Source organism: Hemiscyllium ocellatum, chromosome 32 (genome assembly GCF_020745735.1).
Source record: "Hemiscyllium ocellatum isolate sHemOce1 chromosome 32, sHemOce1.pat.X.cur, whole genome shotgun sequence".
Classification (NCBI taxonomy): domain Eukaryota; kingdom Metazoa; phylum Chordata; class Chondrichthyes; order Orectolobiformes; family Hemiscylliidae; genus Hemiscyllium; species Hemiscyllium ocellatum.
Window position 1 is genome coordinate 40706173 of NC_083432.1, and position 14322 is coordinate 40720494.

The 14322-nt window shown below is 43.8% G+C and overlaps 1 protein-coding gene across 4 annotated transcripts in view; it reads left to right on the plus strand.

Annotated features, from left to right (window-relative positions):
• Positions 1-14322, plus strand: part of LOC132830838 (gasdermin-A-like) — a 62346-nt gene that overhangs the window by 13353 nt on the left and 34671 nt on the right. The window contains exon 2 of one of the 4 annotated variants that reach the window (XM_060848718.1): positions 7605-7946. The exons of 2 other annotated variants lie outside the window; for them this stretch is intronic. The gene's annotated coding sequence lies outside the window, so the exon portion shown is untranslated. Of the gene's footprint in view, positions 1-7604; positions 8019-14322 lie in introns of those variants that run through there. One more of the 4 variants, XM_060848719.1, reaches the window with a different exon arrangement.

The window sequence follows — 14322 nt, forward strand, 5'->3', positions numbered from 1 at the left end:
TGCCACAGACGGAGGAAAGGGAGTTCTGGGGCAAGTGCACAAATGGGTTGAAATATGAGGGTGATATTTTTGGAGGTTTGGAAGACAGTGAAGCTTAAGAAGGACAAGGGATTTGTAAAATGTGGATTGGCATTTTTAATAATTCCTTCATGGGATGTGAGCATTAATGGTAAGACCCACATTTGTTGTCCATCCCTTGAGAACAGCCAAAAGTCAACCACATTACTGTGGACCTGGAGTTGCCTCATCAGGTAAGGATTAAAGTTGTTTTTATTCTTTTGCGTGCATTGCTGACTGGCCAGTATTTATAGCTCATCCCTAGTTGCCCTTGAGAAGATGGTGGTAAGCTGCCTCTTTAACCGCTGCAGTCCGTGCACTGTGGGTTGACCCACAATGTCCTTAGGGAGGGGATTCCAGGATTTAGACCCAGAGACAGTGAAGGAACCATGATATATTTCCAAGTTAGGATGGTGAGTGACTAGGAGGGCAACTTGCAGGTGGTGGTGGTGTTCCCATGTATCTGCTGCCCTTGTTCTTCTAGATGGAAGTGGTCATGGGTTTGGAAGATGCTATCTAAGGATCTTTGGTGAACGTCTGCAATACATCTTGCAGATGGTACGCTACTGAACAGCAGGGGAGGGACTGGATGCTTGTAATCAATCACGTGTTTTGCTTTGTCCTAAATGGTGTCAAACTTCTTGAGTGTTTGTGGAGCTGCACCCTACCAGGCAAGTGGGAAGTATTCCATCACACTCCTGACCTGTGTCTTGTGGATGATGGATAGGCTTTGGGAAGGCAGAATGTGAGATATTTCTAATGGAGAATAAAACCAGAAGAATTTTACATTTGGTGATAGTTTCATGGTTGCCATCACTAAGACTAGATTTTAATCCAATAATTTTACAATTAATTGAACTTGTGGGCAGCACGGTGGCACAGTGGTTAGCACTGCTGCCTCACAGCGCCAGAGACCTGGGTTCAATTCCTGCCTCAGGCGACTGACTGTGTGGAGTTTGCACGTTCTGCCCGTGTCTACGTGGGTTTCCTCCGGGTGCTCTGGTTTCCTCCCACAGTCCAAAGATGTGCAGATTAGGCGAATTGGCCATGCTAAATTGCCCGTAGTGTTAGGTGAAGGGGTAAATGTAGGGGAATGGGTGGGTTGCGCTTCGGCAGGTTGGTGTGGACTTGTTGGGCCAAAGGGCCTGTTTCCACATTGTAAGTAATCTAATCTAATCTTAAATGGTGCCACTGGCAATAGTGGGTTTTAAACCAGTGTCCTTCCAGTACAACATCATTGCATAACTGTTTCCTATGTATGGGTGTGTGCATGTATGCGGATAATGTACATTTATGTTGGGTATTTCTGTAAGGTCATACTCATTTCTTTTAGACTTGTGCATGAGTGTGTTGGCAAGTTTCACACGCATGACTATAACACATTGCTGTGTTACTTTATAATTAAATAAATATCATATATTAGGATGTTGCTGAAAATGTGTTGCTGGAAAAGCGCAGCGGGTCAGGCAGCATCCAAGGAGCAGGAGAATCGACGTTTCGGGCATGAGCCCTTCTTCAGGAATGAGGAAAGTTAGGAAGAACTGTTTGTTTAGTGTATGGATTCTTCTGTGGATGAAGAACAGTAGAGGTCCTTTGCAAGTCTGTGAGAGTGTTGTCCTGAGCTGGGGTAGGTCTAATTGCAGGGAATGTAGGTAGCAGTGCATGGCTGCAAGCATGGAGCGAAGGATCCGGAGGGAGGTCTGTTGCTGGAGGCTTCGGATTTATTGTAGGTACTGGTTGTCTTGGTTGGGTCCAAATTTTGTTGGTCTGAACGTAGTCCAGAGTCCGTGCGGGGTCAGTCGGTTCCGTAGGCAGGTGCTGAGGAAGGAGATGTGGCTGTGGTAACGAGTCTGTTTGAGAACGTGGCTGAAGAGCTTCTGGGCAGAGGAGATGACCTGGGGTGTGCAGTGAGAGAGGGACTCACTGAAATCCTTGTAGAGGGAGGAAGAGAGCTTCTTCAAGGAAGGCATCCTTGCAAAAATGACTTTCCTCATTCCTGAAGAAGGGCTCATGCCCAAAACGTCGATTCTCCTGCTCCTTGGATGCTGCCTGACCTGCTGCACTTTTCCAGCAACACATTTTCAGCTCTGATCTCCAGAATCTGCAGTCCTCACTTTCTCCTCCTATATTAGAATGTTGTCTGGTATGAAGGGAAGGTCCTATGAGGAAAAACTGAGGGACTTGAGGCTGTTTTTGTTAGAGAGAAGAAGGTTGAGAGTTCCTATAATTAAGACATAAAAGATAATCAGAGGGTTAGATAGGGTGGACAGTGAGAGCCTTTGTCCTCAGATGGTGATGGCTTGCATGAGGGGACGTAGCTTTAAATTGAGGGGTGAGAGATATAGGACAGACGTCAGTGGTAGTTTCTTTACTCAGAGAGCAGCAGGGACATGGAACGCACTGCCTGCCACAGTAAGAGACTCACCAACTTAAAGTCTGGATTAGAGTGGTGCTGGAAAAGCACAGCAGGTCAGGCAGCATCTGAGGAGCAGGAAAATCAACATTTCGGGCAAAAGCCCTTCATCAGGAAGAGAGGCAGGGTGCCTGCAGAGTGGAGAAATAAATGAGAGGGGGGTGGGGGTGGGGAGAAAGTAGCATAGAGTACAATGGGTGAATGGGGGTGGGGGTGGGGATGGAGGTGATAGGTCAGAGAAGAGGTTGGGAGAAGGTAGCAAAGAGTACTTCCCCCTCCTCACCCCAAATGAGGAAACTGGTGAACTCCAGTTTCCTCATTTCCCCTTCCCCCACTTCATCCCAGCTCCAACCTTCCAGCTCAGCACTGCCCTCATGACTTGCCCTACCTGCCTATCTTCCTTTCCACCTATCCACTCCACCCTCCTCTCTGACCTATCACATTCATCCCTACCCCCATTCACCCATTGTACTTTTTGCTACCGTCCCCCAACCTCCTCTCTGACCTATCACCTCCATCCCCACCCCATTCACCTATTGTATTCTATGCTACTTTCTCCCCACCCCACCCCCACCCCCCTCTCATTTATCTCTCCACTCTGCAGGCACCCTGTCTCTATTCCTGATGAAGGGGATTTTGTCCGAAACATCCATTTCCCTGCTCCACGGATGCTGCCTGACCTGCTGTGCTTTTCCAGCACCACTCTAATCTAGACTCTGGTTTACAGCATCTGCAGTCCTTGTTTTTACCTCACCAACTTTAAGGGCATTTATATGCTCATTAGATGGACACATGGATGAAAACAGAATAGGGTAGGTTAGATGGGGCTTCAGATTGGTTCTACAGATTGGAGCAACATCGAGGGCCGAAGGGCCTATACTTTGCTGCAGTGTTCTATGTTCTATATCAATATTACAGAATAAATGAACCAATTAGCTGGTACTTAATGACTTTAAAATGTATTTCCAAGTCTGGTTGGCACTGTGCCAACCCATAATGCACAAATCTCCTCTTTGAAGCTTGTTTGAAGGCTTTTGTGCAGCATCTTATATCTCTAGGCCTCGTTTGAATATCATTGCTCTTTGTTGCTCATTATCTTAATACTTGCTGAGAATTGTTGTGGCAGGCATTGATTTGTTGGTGGAAATAATGATTTCACTGCTACTTTTTGTCTGATGGGAAATGCTTATAATGAGCTCTCTTTCACTATTCATTTGATGAGGTCTTGAAATGCCAGAAGGTGAAATGAGGGGTGTCCGGCAAGCGATCTCTAGTGGGAAAGTTGTTGTGATCTGTTCCGAATTCTGAGATCTCAACAACTGACAAGTCCTCCTTATTTTGGTACTTGGTGCAAAATGATTGTGTTGCAATCATATTACACATGATGAGACTTGAAATGTATGTGGTTTGTTGACAGATATTGTGCAGTATCCGGTGGTTGAATCTGTGTATTCTATTCAGGGTCAAATGGCATTATATTTCACACCATTTTGCTATTCTGTAAAATAAAGAAGAGGGATGAGGCAGATTTTTATTGTCAGTCTATTACATTCTCAATGGCTTTGATTCTAACCCTCACATCCTTTAGAAGCTGGGAGATCAGGGCGGGTGTAAAAATTCTTTGAGGAGGTAACTAACAGGCTGAGTAAAGAGAAAGCAATGGTTGTAATATATTTGGATTTTCAGAAGGTGTTTGATAAGGTACCCCACTTTAGTTTACTTAATAAAATAAGAGTCCATAGCGAAGGAAGTCTGTTGTTGTCATCGATACAGGATTGACTAACTAATAAAAGACAGAGTTGGGATAAGTGAGGCATTTTTAGGATTTTCAGTTTGTACCTAGTGGTGTGACACAAGGATCAGTGCTGGGCCACAATTATTTACAATACATTAATAACTTAGATGAGGAAAGTAAATGCCAAGATTGCATATGACACAAAACTAGCAGTAAGGCAAATGGTGAGGATGTCACAAAGAGTCTGTAGAGGGATAGAGACAAGAGAGTGGGCAAAAGCTTGGAATATAATGTGGGGAAATGTGAGATTATACACTTTGGCAGTAAGAATAGAGGAGTTGAATATTATTTAAATGGCAAAAAACTGCAAACAGCTACAGTACAGAGAGAATTAGGAGCCCTTATCCATGAATCACAAAAAGCATCCAAGTTCAGCAGGCAGCAGGGCAAAAATAATGTTTGCCTCTATTTCAAAAGGGATGGTATATAAAAGGAGGGAGGTTTTGCTAAAACTACACAAGGCACTAACATACCACAGCTGGGATACTGTGAACCATTTGGATCCCTTAATCTAAGGAAAGGTATATTGGCAGTAGAAGTAGTCCAGAGAAAGTTGACCAGGCTTATGCCAGATATAGAGGGACTGTCTTTTAAGGAGAGGTTGAGTAGATTGGGCCTGTACTCATTGGAATACAGAAGAATGAGAGGTAACCTTATTGTTACATGCAAGATTCTTAGGGACTTGACAGGGTAGATGTAGAATTATTTTTTCTCTTATGTGCAAGTCCAGGACCAGACGGCATAATCACAGAATAAGGCATCGCACTTTTAAGACAGAGATGAGGAGGAATTTCTTCTCTCAGTGGATCATCAATCTCTGGAACCCTTTACCACAGAAGGTCACGGAGGCGGGGTCATTAAATATGTGGTTGCTGGGAAAAGGCAGGAAAGTGAAGCTGATGATTTTCAGATCAAACTCAATCTCCTTGAATGTTAGAGTAGCCTAAATGGGCTGATACAGCCCCATCTGTATCCTGAACAGGGACTATTGGCCTACATATACTCTTATGCATTATGGCATTAAAAACTCAGAAGCAGGAAACCCAACGACACTCTGTACCCCGTTCAGGATACAGATGGGGCTCCTGCAAAATGTACCCAAAAGACACGGCTCTATCACTGAAATGTAACAGGAAGTGAGACTGTCAGGTTACGGGCTGGTTACTGAGCCCATCGTCTCTGTGCCCATCACCCTCCCCAGCTCACAGTTAATGCTGAATTAGTGGTGCATCTTGTCATTTTTCTACCTACTTTTATCATGTCCACTTGATCTTATCTGTCAATGGTTTTGCTTGATATGTCTACAAATTATTATGGAAATCTATAAAATATAAAATTATTATGAATGTCAAAATGGCTAACATGTTAAAATATCAAATATCATAAGAAATAGGAGTAGGCTGTTGGACCAATTGAGCCTGGTTTGCCAGCGAGGGCTAATCCGATTGTCACCTTAACTCCACTTTCCTGTTGTCCCCCTGCCCAAAACCCTGTCTAATGCACCCTTGAATATACGCAATGGCCCAATCTGTATTGCTCTCTGTGGAAGAGAATTCCAAATACAAACTGCTCTTTGAGTGAATAAATTCCTCATCATCTCTGTTTTCAATGGAAGACTCTGATCTTTAAACAGTGCCCCCTAGTGCTAGATACCCTCACAAGGGGAAGCAACCTCTCAACATTTACCCTGTCAAGCCAAGATAGGTAGAATGCCCAGATGTGTGCAAATAATTAAGACCATATGCAATGTTGTGGTCCTCGAAAAATGTCAGACTGTGTCAATCAAAAACAGAGTTAACGTGCTTTACCCACTCTAAACCTCCGAATGCAGAAATGTAAGTATCCACTTAAATGTCACATCTAGGGTTCTATACAACTTGGTAGACTATAGCAACAACAACTTATATTTAAGTAGTGCACATAACATAATGAAACATCCTACATCATGTCACAGGAGCATCATAAAGAGCAACAAGGGAGTCACGTTGGGCAGATGACCAAAAGCTTTGTCAGTGATTTTAATTAAGAGGGGAAGAAGTGTAACGTAATTACATTTCTTTATTCTTCCAGGGGATCTGGATGTTTCTGGAAAGCTCAGCATTTGTTGCCATTACCTAATCATTCTTGAATTAGTCAGGTTTCAGAGACCATTTGAAAGGACATCTAAGAGTCAATCATGTTGCTATGGATCTGGAGTCACATGTAGGCCAGATCGGGTAAGGGTGGTAGATTTCCTTCCCTGAAGGATATTAGTGAGCCAGATGGATTTTCACAACAATCAGTTGCAGTCACTATTACTGTCGCTAGTCTTATATTCTAAAGGTATTAAACAAACGCAAATTACTCAAGCCACATGATTGTATTAAAATCCATGTCCTGAAGTGATTAACTTGTCCTTTGGAATTGCTAAACTTGTGATTTTACAATCGCATTCATGCACACTCTGTACCAAGCACGTACACATGCAAACACACGTTCTCTCATGCGCACTCACATACACACACACAGACACAAACATGCTCACAAACTCTCCTTCACACACACACTCACGCATATGCTCACTCTCTCTCTCCTTCACATACACACACACACACACACACATATGTCTATGGGGTGAATTTGCATTTGCAGAATTGTATTTGCAGACACATTCTATTTTTGTTCAAATCGCAGACAATCAGTCCACACAACATTTTATAAATTCCTGTTTTGGAAATAGAACCAGTCTGTCTCAAGATTGGGATACAGACAAACTCTAACCTCACACCTTTAATGCACTATCTGAGCTGAGATGTCACTTTTTTTTATATAAAACCTTGTTATTTCAAGAATGTGACTTATAAGAAGTTCTGGGATTTGCATATTAATGAACTGAAACCTGTAACTCATTCTAAAAGGGTGAAAGATTTAACAGCCATCTTGGTTTGTTCAATGTGTTGTTTTAATTGCATGACGCTATGATCTTTCACTATAAAGTCTGTGCCTTATAATCCTGCCCCGCTCGTGACCTGATGAAGGAGCAACACTGTGAAAGCTAGTGCCTCCAAATAAACCTGTTGGACTATAACCTGGTGTTGCCTGATTGTTAACTTTGTCCTCCCCAGTTCAACACTGACACCTCCACAGTATGATTTTACCATCTCCCCCAAGTCTTCCAGAATTGTAGAGGTTGATGATGTAACTACCAATGGGGAGAAAACATAATTGTTCAAAACTCTCTCTTTTAAGGAATAATTACGCTTACTCCTAAATGCCATTTCATTTGTATTATTAAACTGTTCTTAGGGAAGTGTATCATATCAATGGAGTCTCACTAAAATACTGTTATTGAATGTCCAGAAACCAAGACTCTTCTGTTTGAGAAAGTTATCTTTCTTCTTGCCGACGGAGATGCTGTTTACCCAAAACGTCTGGTGTACAAAACCTGTCCAAAATCTCACGCATGCAGAATTTAATTGTGTATATCAAGAGACGTAGCAAGGATATCATCATCATGGAAATTACACAATGACTATCTTCCTCACCACCCCCACTCTGACTCAAGATTGTGAAATGTTTCTTGAATGAAGGGTGTTCCCTGCAATCTCATTGGAAATTCCATAGTCTCTGCGATGGTAGTTTAAAAGTCAAGATCAGCACAAATTATGTCAGCGTCGCCCCGGACTGAAGGACAGAAGCGAAGTAAGCAACACCAGTCTATCGGATATCACTGTCGTGCTTTTGGGGAGAGACAGAGAACTGTCCGGTGTCTGAGTGAGTCTCCCCATGACTGCGAATCTGTACTTGTTCTGAACTAAAGCATTACATTCACAGGCACTCGGGTGAGAGAGAGCCGGCTGGGGGAGTGACGAGTAGGAGGGTAAGGGGGAAGAGAGGAGAGAAGGGTGGGGAGAAAGGTGATGTGTGTGAGAGAGAGAAAGGGGGAGTAGATTGGGGGGGAGGGGGGAGGGAAGACTGGCAAAAAGCTGCGTACAGAACTCCATGGTAACTGGGCGGAAGACGGGAGGGAAACAGGGAGAGAGAGACAGGGAAGAATTGGGGTAGAGAGGGAGAAGATGAGGACGGGGAGAAAGAGTTAGAACACGGTGGAAGAAGAGAAAGGAGAGGCAAAACAGACCTGTGAGGACCAAGTGTGTGAGAAGAGCTGGGAAGAGAGATTAGAGAAAATTGTGAAAGGAGGAAAAGATGGAAAGAATGAGAAAAGCAAGAGAGAACGAGTGAATGGGAGAGGCCAGACCCTGTTCTATTCATGACCATTCACGTGATGTGGGAGTTGTTGGCCAAGGCAGTATTTGTTATCCATTCCTGATTACCTTTGAGAAGGAGAAGATGGTAGTGAGCTATCACCTCTAACCACAGCATTCAATATGATGTGGTAGGAGGTGGGTTCCATGGTTTTGACTCAGCAGTAATAGATTTCCAAGTCCGGGTTATGCCGTTATGTGTTGATAAGTGCTATCGAAGCAGCCGTGGTAAGCCAGTGCAGGGAACATTATTGATGTAATATCCTGCAGCGATGGTATGTGGTGATGGAAAGTGTGAGTGAATACAATGGTGGATGGAGTGCTGATAAATCTGCTTTGTCTTGGATACTGCTGAGTTTCTTGAGTTTTTTTTTACCTTGAACTCAACCAGCCAAGGAGAGACTATTCCATTAGACTCTTGCCTTTTATCTTTTAGATAGTGGGCAAGATTTAGGAAGATTTATGGGCGGCACGGTGGCACAGTGGTTAGCACTGCTGTCTCACAGCGCCTGAGACCCGGGTTCAATTCCCGACTCAGGCGACTGACTGTGTGGAGTTTGCACGTTCTCCCCGTGTCTGCGTGGGTTTCCTCCGGGTGCTCTGGTTTCCTCCCACAGTCCAAAGATGTGCGGGTCAGGTGAATTGGCCATGCTAAATTGCCCATAACCTTAGGTAAGGGGTAATGTAGGGGTATGGGTGGGTTGCGCTTCGGCAGGTCGGTGTGGACTTGTTGGGCTGAAGGGCCTGTTTCCACACTGTAAGTAATCTAAAAATAAAAAAGTCAGGAGGTAAGTTACTTGCTAGAAAATCCCATCTCATCTTTTTCTCATCTTTTGTGTTTATGTGGCTGAAAATGTGTTGCTGGTTAAAGCACAGCAGGTTAGGCAGCATCCAAGGAACAGGAAATTCAACGTTTCGGGCCAGAGCCCTTCATCAGGAAGTTTATGTGGCTGGTCCAGTTCAGTTTCTGTTCAATGGTGGTCCCCAGAAGGCTAATGGTGACGAATCCGATGACGCAAGTATCAAATGGAATCGTTGTGTTCTCGCTCACAGGACACTATTATTTCTTGGCACTTGCTTGGCAGGAATGTCACTTATTGGCCCAAGCCTAGATATTGCCCAAGTCTCGCTATACACTTGGGCAGACTGCTACAATGTCTGAGGAGTTGTGACTCGAGCTCACCACTGTGCACTCGTCAGTGGATGTTCCCACTTCTAACCTTATGGCTGAGATTAATTATGAAGCAGCTGAAGATTGATGGGCCTGAGACACTGCCCTGAGGATGTTCCACAGCAATGTCCTGATGCTGAGCTAATTGGCCTCCAATGTCCACAGCCATTTGTCTGTGGTATAAATCCGAGCAGTTGGAGAGAAGGAAAGAGAGAGAGAGACAGAGAGAGATGGAGCTGTACTTTCAGTTTTGAAGGGACAATTTTAATGTGAACGAGGAAGAATAAAATGCTGCTCACACATTCCCTCCATTCCCAAGGAATCCTGGAAGAAAGAGAGGACTGCGAGTTTATTCCCAAACGTTGACTCTCCTGCTCCTCAGCTGCTGCCTGACTGCCTGTGCTTTTCCAGCACCACATTTTTTGACTTCCAAGGCATCCTGCCCAGTTTCCTGCTGGATTCTAGGTGACATCAGGGATCCTTGCCTGATGTTAACCTTATTAATAAATAATTGACATGGTCCTATTGCAAACATTTAGCAGCTTATTCCACATGCCATGTTTCTTGTTAGACCCAAGGTGATGGGGAGGGACTGGACTGTTTTGATTGTGTTTAACTTTTCATTTTGGATTCTGTGAGGGCAGAGGGGAACAGGAATGCTGCTTGGACCCCACAGGGAAGATTCTCCCACCCACTCACTTACCCACAATCCCTTCCTCTGGACTACCTACCTCATCAACCTAACCAGATAGTCTTGATGTGGAGATGCCAGTATTGGACTGGGTGGACAATGTTAAAAATCAACAATGCCAATTTATAGTCCAACAGGATAATTTGGAAGCACTAGCTTTCAGGAAACCAATGAAGGAGCAGCACTCTGAAAGCTAGTACTTCCAAATAAATCTGTTGGACGATAACATGGTGTGGTGTGACTTTTAACTTTACCTACATAGTGAGTATTATTGCTGGACTATTAATCCAGAGACCCAGTTAATGCCATGGAGTTGTGGGTTTGAATCTCACCATGGCAGATGGAGAAATTTGAATTCAATAAAAATATGGAATTAAAATCTAATGGTGACCATGAAACTGTTGTCTGCTGTCAGAAAAAAAATCATTGGTTAACTTATGTTCCTTAAGGAAGGAGATTTGTAGACCTTACCTGGTTTGGCTTACAAATGTCTCCAGATTCATAGCATGTTGTTGACTCTAACCTGCCTTCTGAGCAATTAGAAATAGGCAATAAATACTGGCCTAGCAAGCGATGTCAACATCTTTTGAATGAATAAAAAAAGCAAATTCATTGATAATAAAAACATTGGTTAAGTGGTAAATATGAGTAGGATAGCCTTCGAATACAGAAGGATGTAAATGGCTGGTCAGATAGGCTGATCAGTGACTACTAAAATTGGTGCACATGTCCACCAGTGTGGATAAAGTGGTTAAGAAGGTATATGGTACACTTGTCTGTGTTAATCAAAACATAGAGTAGAGAGGTTCTACTGGAACTGTATAAAACATTAGTAAGGCCACAGCTAGAGGATTGTGTGCAATTCTGGAATCCACATAACAGAAGGGATGTGATTGCACTGGAGAGGTTGCAGAGGTAATTTAACAGGATGGTATCTGAGCCGGTGAGTTTCAGTTCTGAAGAGAGATTCGATAGAGTGGGTTGTTTTCCATAAAGCAGAGGAGGTTGAAAGGGGACATTGGCTGAGATGTATAAAATTATGCGAGGCACAGATAGACTGGGAGAAATGTTTCCCCTTGATGGAGGGATCAATGACGGGGGGCAGAAATTTATGGCAAGGAGCAGGAAGCTTATTAGGATGTGAAGAAAAGAGGCTGGTGGGAATCTGGAACTCACTATAGTCTGTAAGGGTGGTAGAGGTAGAAGCTGTCATAGCACTGAAGAAGTATTTAAATGTTCATTTGTGATACAAGGCTTTGGGCCAAGTGCTGGTAAATGGGATGAGAATATTTGGGTGGCTGTTTTTGGGCAGTGTGAACGTTGTGGGCTGAAAGACATTTTTTCCATGGAGCAGACACTGTAGATTAGATTAGATTAGATTACTTACAGTGTGGAAACAGGCCCTTCGGCCCAACAAGTCCGCACCGACCCGCCAAAGCGCAACCCACCCATACCCCTACATATACCCCTTACCTAACACTACGGGCAATTTAGCATGGCCAATTCACCTGACCCGCACATCTTTGGACTCTCTGGCTCCATGTCTCTGGCCATTTATCTCAATGCTACACATTGCCCAGTAACCCAAGGGCAGCAGCTGCCCTGAATTTCATTCCTGTTGACTTACCACATGGATGGTGCTGTGCTATGATACCCACTTTGACCCATGTCCATTGAACATCAAAATCCCAGTTTGAGTGATTGAACACACTCTGTATACAGAATGTGGGGTAACAAGTGCATGAATGTGAAATAACTCCATGTTGTATTAATAATCCCTTTACTCAGAACATCAGGAACAGAACCATTGATGCAGCTTTTTATGTTAGTGAGTAAGCTAGACACTGTGATGACTGTTTCAGAAACTGTGTTATTTGAGAACATAACAGCAAGGGCCATCATTTAACTTTGGTGAATAATAATAACATTACATTAATACAATGCTAGCCTGAGGGTACTTTGTGTTAGTGAGTCATAACTGCATTGAGAAACTCTGGAGTAGCATAATATACCAGATTCTTGTTTTTTTTAACACTTTAACTGTATGTTTTAGAGTCATAGAGTCATAGAGATGTACAACAAGGAAACAGACCCTTCAGTCCAACACGTCCATGCCGACCAGATATCTCAACCCAATCTAGTCCCACCTGCCAGCACCCGGCCTGTATCCCTCCAAACCCTTCCTATTCATATACCTATCCAGATGCCTTTTAGGTGTTACAATTGTACCAGCCTCCACCACTTCCTCTGGCAGCTCATTCCATACATGCACCACCCTCTGTGTGAAAAAGTTGCCTCGTGGGTCTCTTTTATATCTTTCCCCTCTCACCCTAAACCTATGCCCTCTAGTTCTGGACTCCCCCACGTCAGGGAAAACACTTCGTCTATTTACCTTATCCATGCCCCTCATGATTTTATAAAACTCTATGAGGTCATCCCTCAGCCTTCAACCCTCCAGGGAAAACAGCCCCAGCCTATTCAACCTCTCCCTATAGCTCAAATCCTCCAACCCTTATCCATGCCCAGAGGGCAAAAAAGGGACATGAGATAGCTTTGGCAAATAGAAATAAGGAGAATCCAAAGAGTTTTTACAAATACATTAAGGACAAATGGGTAACTAGGGAGAGAATAGGGCCCCTCAAAGATTGTGTGGAGCTGCAGAAAATGGGGGAGATACTAAATGAGTGTTTTGCATCAGTATTTACTGTGGAAAATGATATGGAAGATATAGACTGTAGGGAAGTAGATGGTGATGTCTTGCGAAATGTCCATATTGCAGAGGAGGAAATGCTGGATGTCTTGAAACGCATAAAAGTCGAATAATCCCCAGGACCTGATCAGGTGTACCCCAGAACTCTGTGGGAAGCTAGAGAAGTGATTGCTGGGCCTCCTGCTGAGATATTTGTATCATTGATAGTCTAAGGTAAGGTACCGAAAGACTGGAGGTTGGCAAAAGTGGTGCCACTGTTTAAGAAGGGTGGTAAGGACAAGCCAGGGAACTATAGGCCAGTGAGCCTGACATCGGTGGTGGGCAAGTTGTTGGAGGGAATCCTGAGGGACAGGATGTACATGTATTTGGAAAGACAAGGATTGATTAGGGATAGTCAACATGGTTTTGTGCATGGGAAATCATATCTCACAAACTTGATTGAGTTTTCTGAAGAAGGAACAACAAGGATTGATGAGGGCAGAGCGGTAGATGTGATCTATATGGACTTCAGCATTGCGTTCGACAAGATTCCCCATAGGAGACTGATTAGAAAAGTTAGATCTCATGGAATACAGAACTGGCTCAAAGGTAGAAGACAGAAGGTTGTGGTGGAGGGTTGTTTCTCAGACTGGCGGCCTGTGACCAGTGGAATGCCACAAGGATCGGTGCTGGGTCCTCTACTTTTTGTCATTTACATAAATAATTTGGGTACAAGCATAAGTTAGTAACTTTGCAGATGACACCAAAATTGGAGGTGTAGTGGACAGCGAAGAGGGTTGCCTCAGATTACAATAGGAACTTGACCAGATGGGTCAATGGGCTGAGAAGTGGCAGATGGGGTTTAATTCAGATAAATGCAAGGTGCTGCATTTTGGGAAAGCAAATCTTAGCAGTACTTATACACTTAATGGTAAGGTCCTAGGGAGTGTTGCTGAACAAAGAGATCTTGGAGTACAGGTTCATAGCTCCTTGAAAGTGGAGGCGCAGGTAGATAGGATAGTGAAGAAGGTGTTTGATTTGCTTTCCTTTTTGGTCAGAGTATTGAGTACAGGAGTTGGGAGGTCATGCTGAGGCTGTACAGGATATTGGTCAGGCCACTGTTGGAATGTTGCGTGCAATTCTGGTCTCCTTTCTATCGGAAAGATGTTGTGAAACTTGAAAGGGTTCAGCAAAGATTTACAAGGATGTTGCCAGGGTTGGAGGATTTGAGCTATAGGGAGAGGTTGAACAGGCTGGGGCTG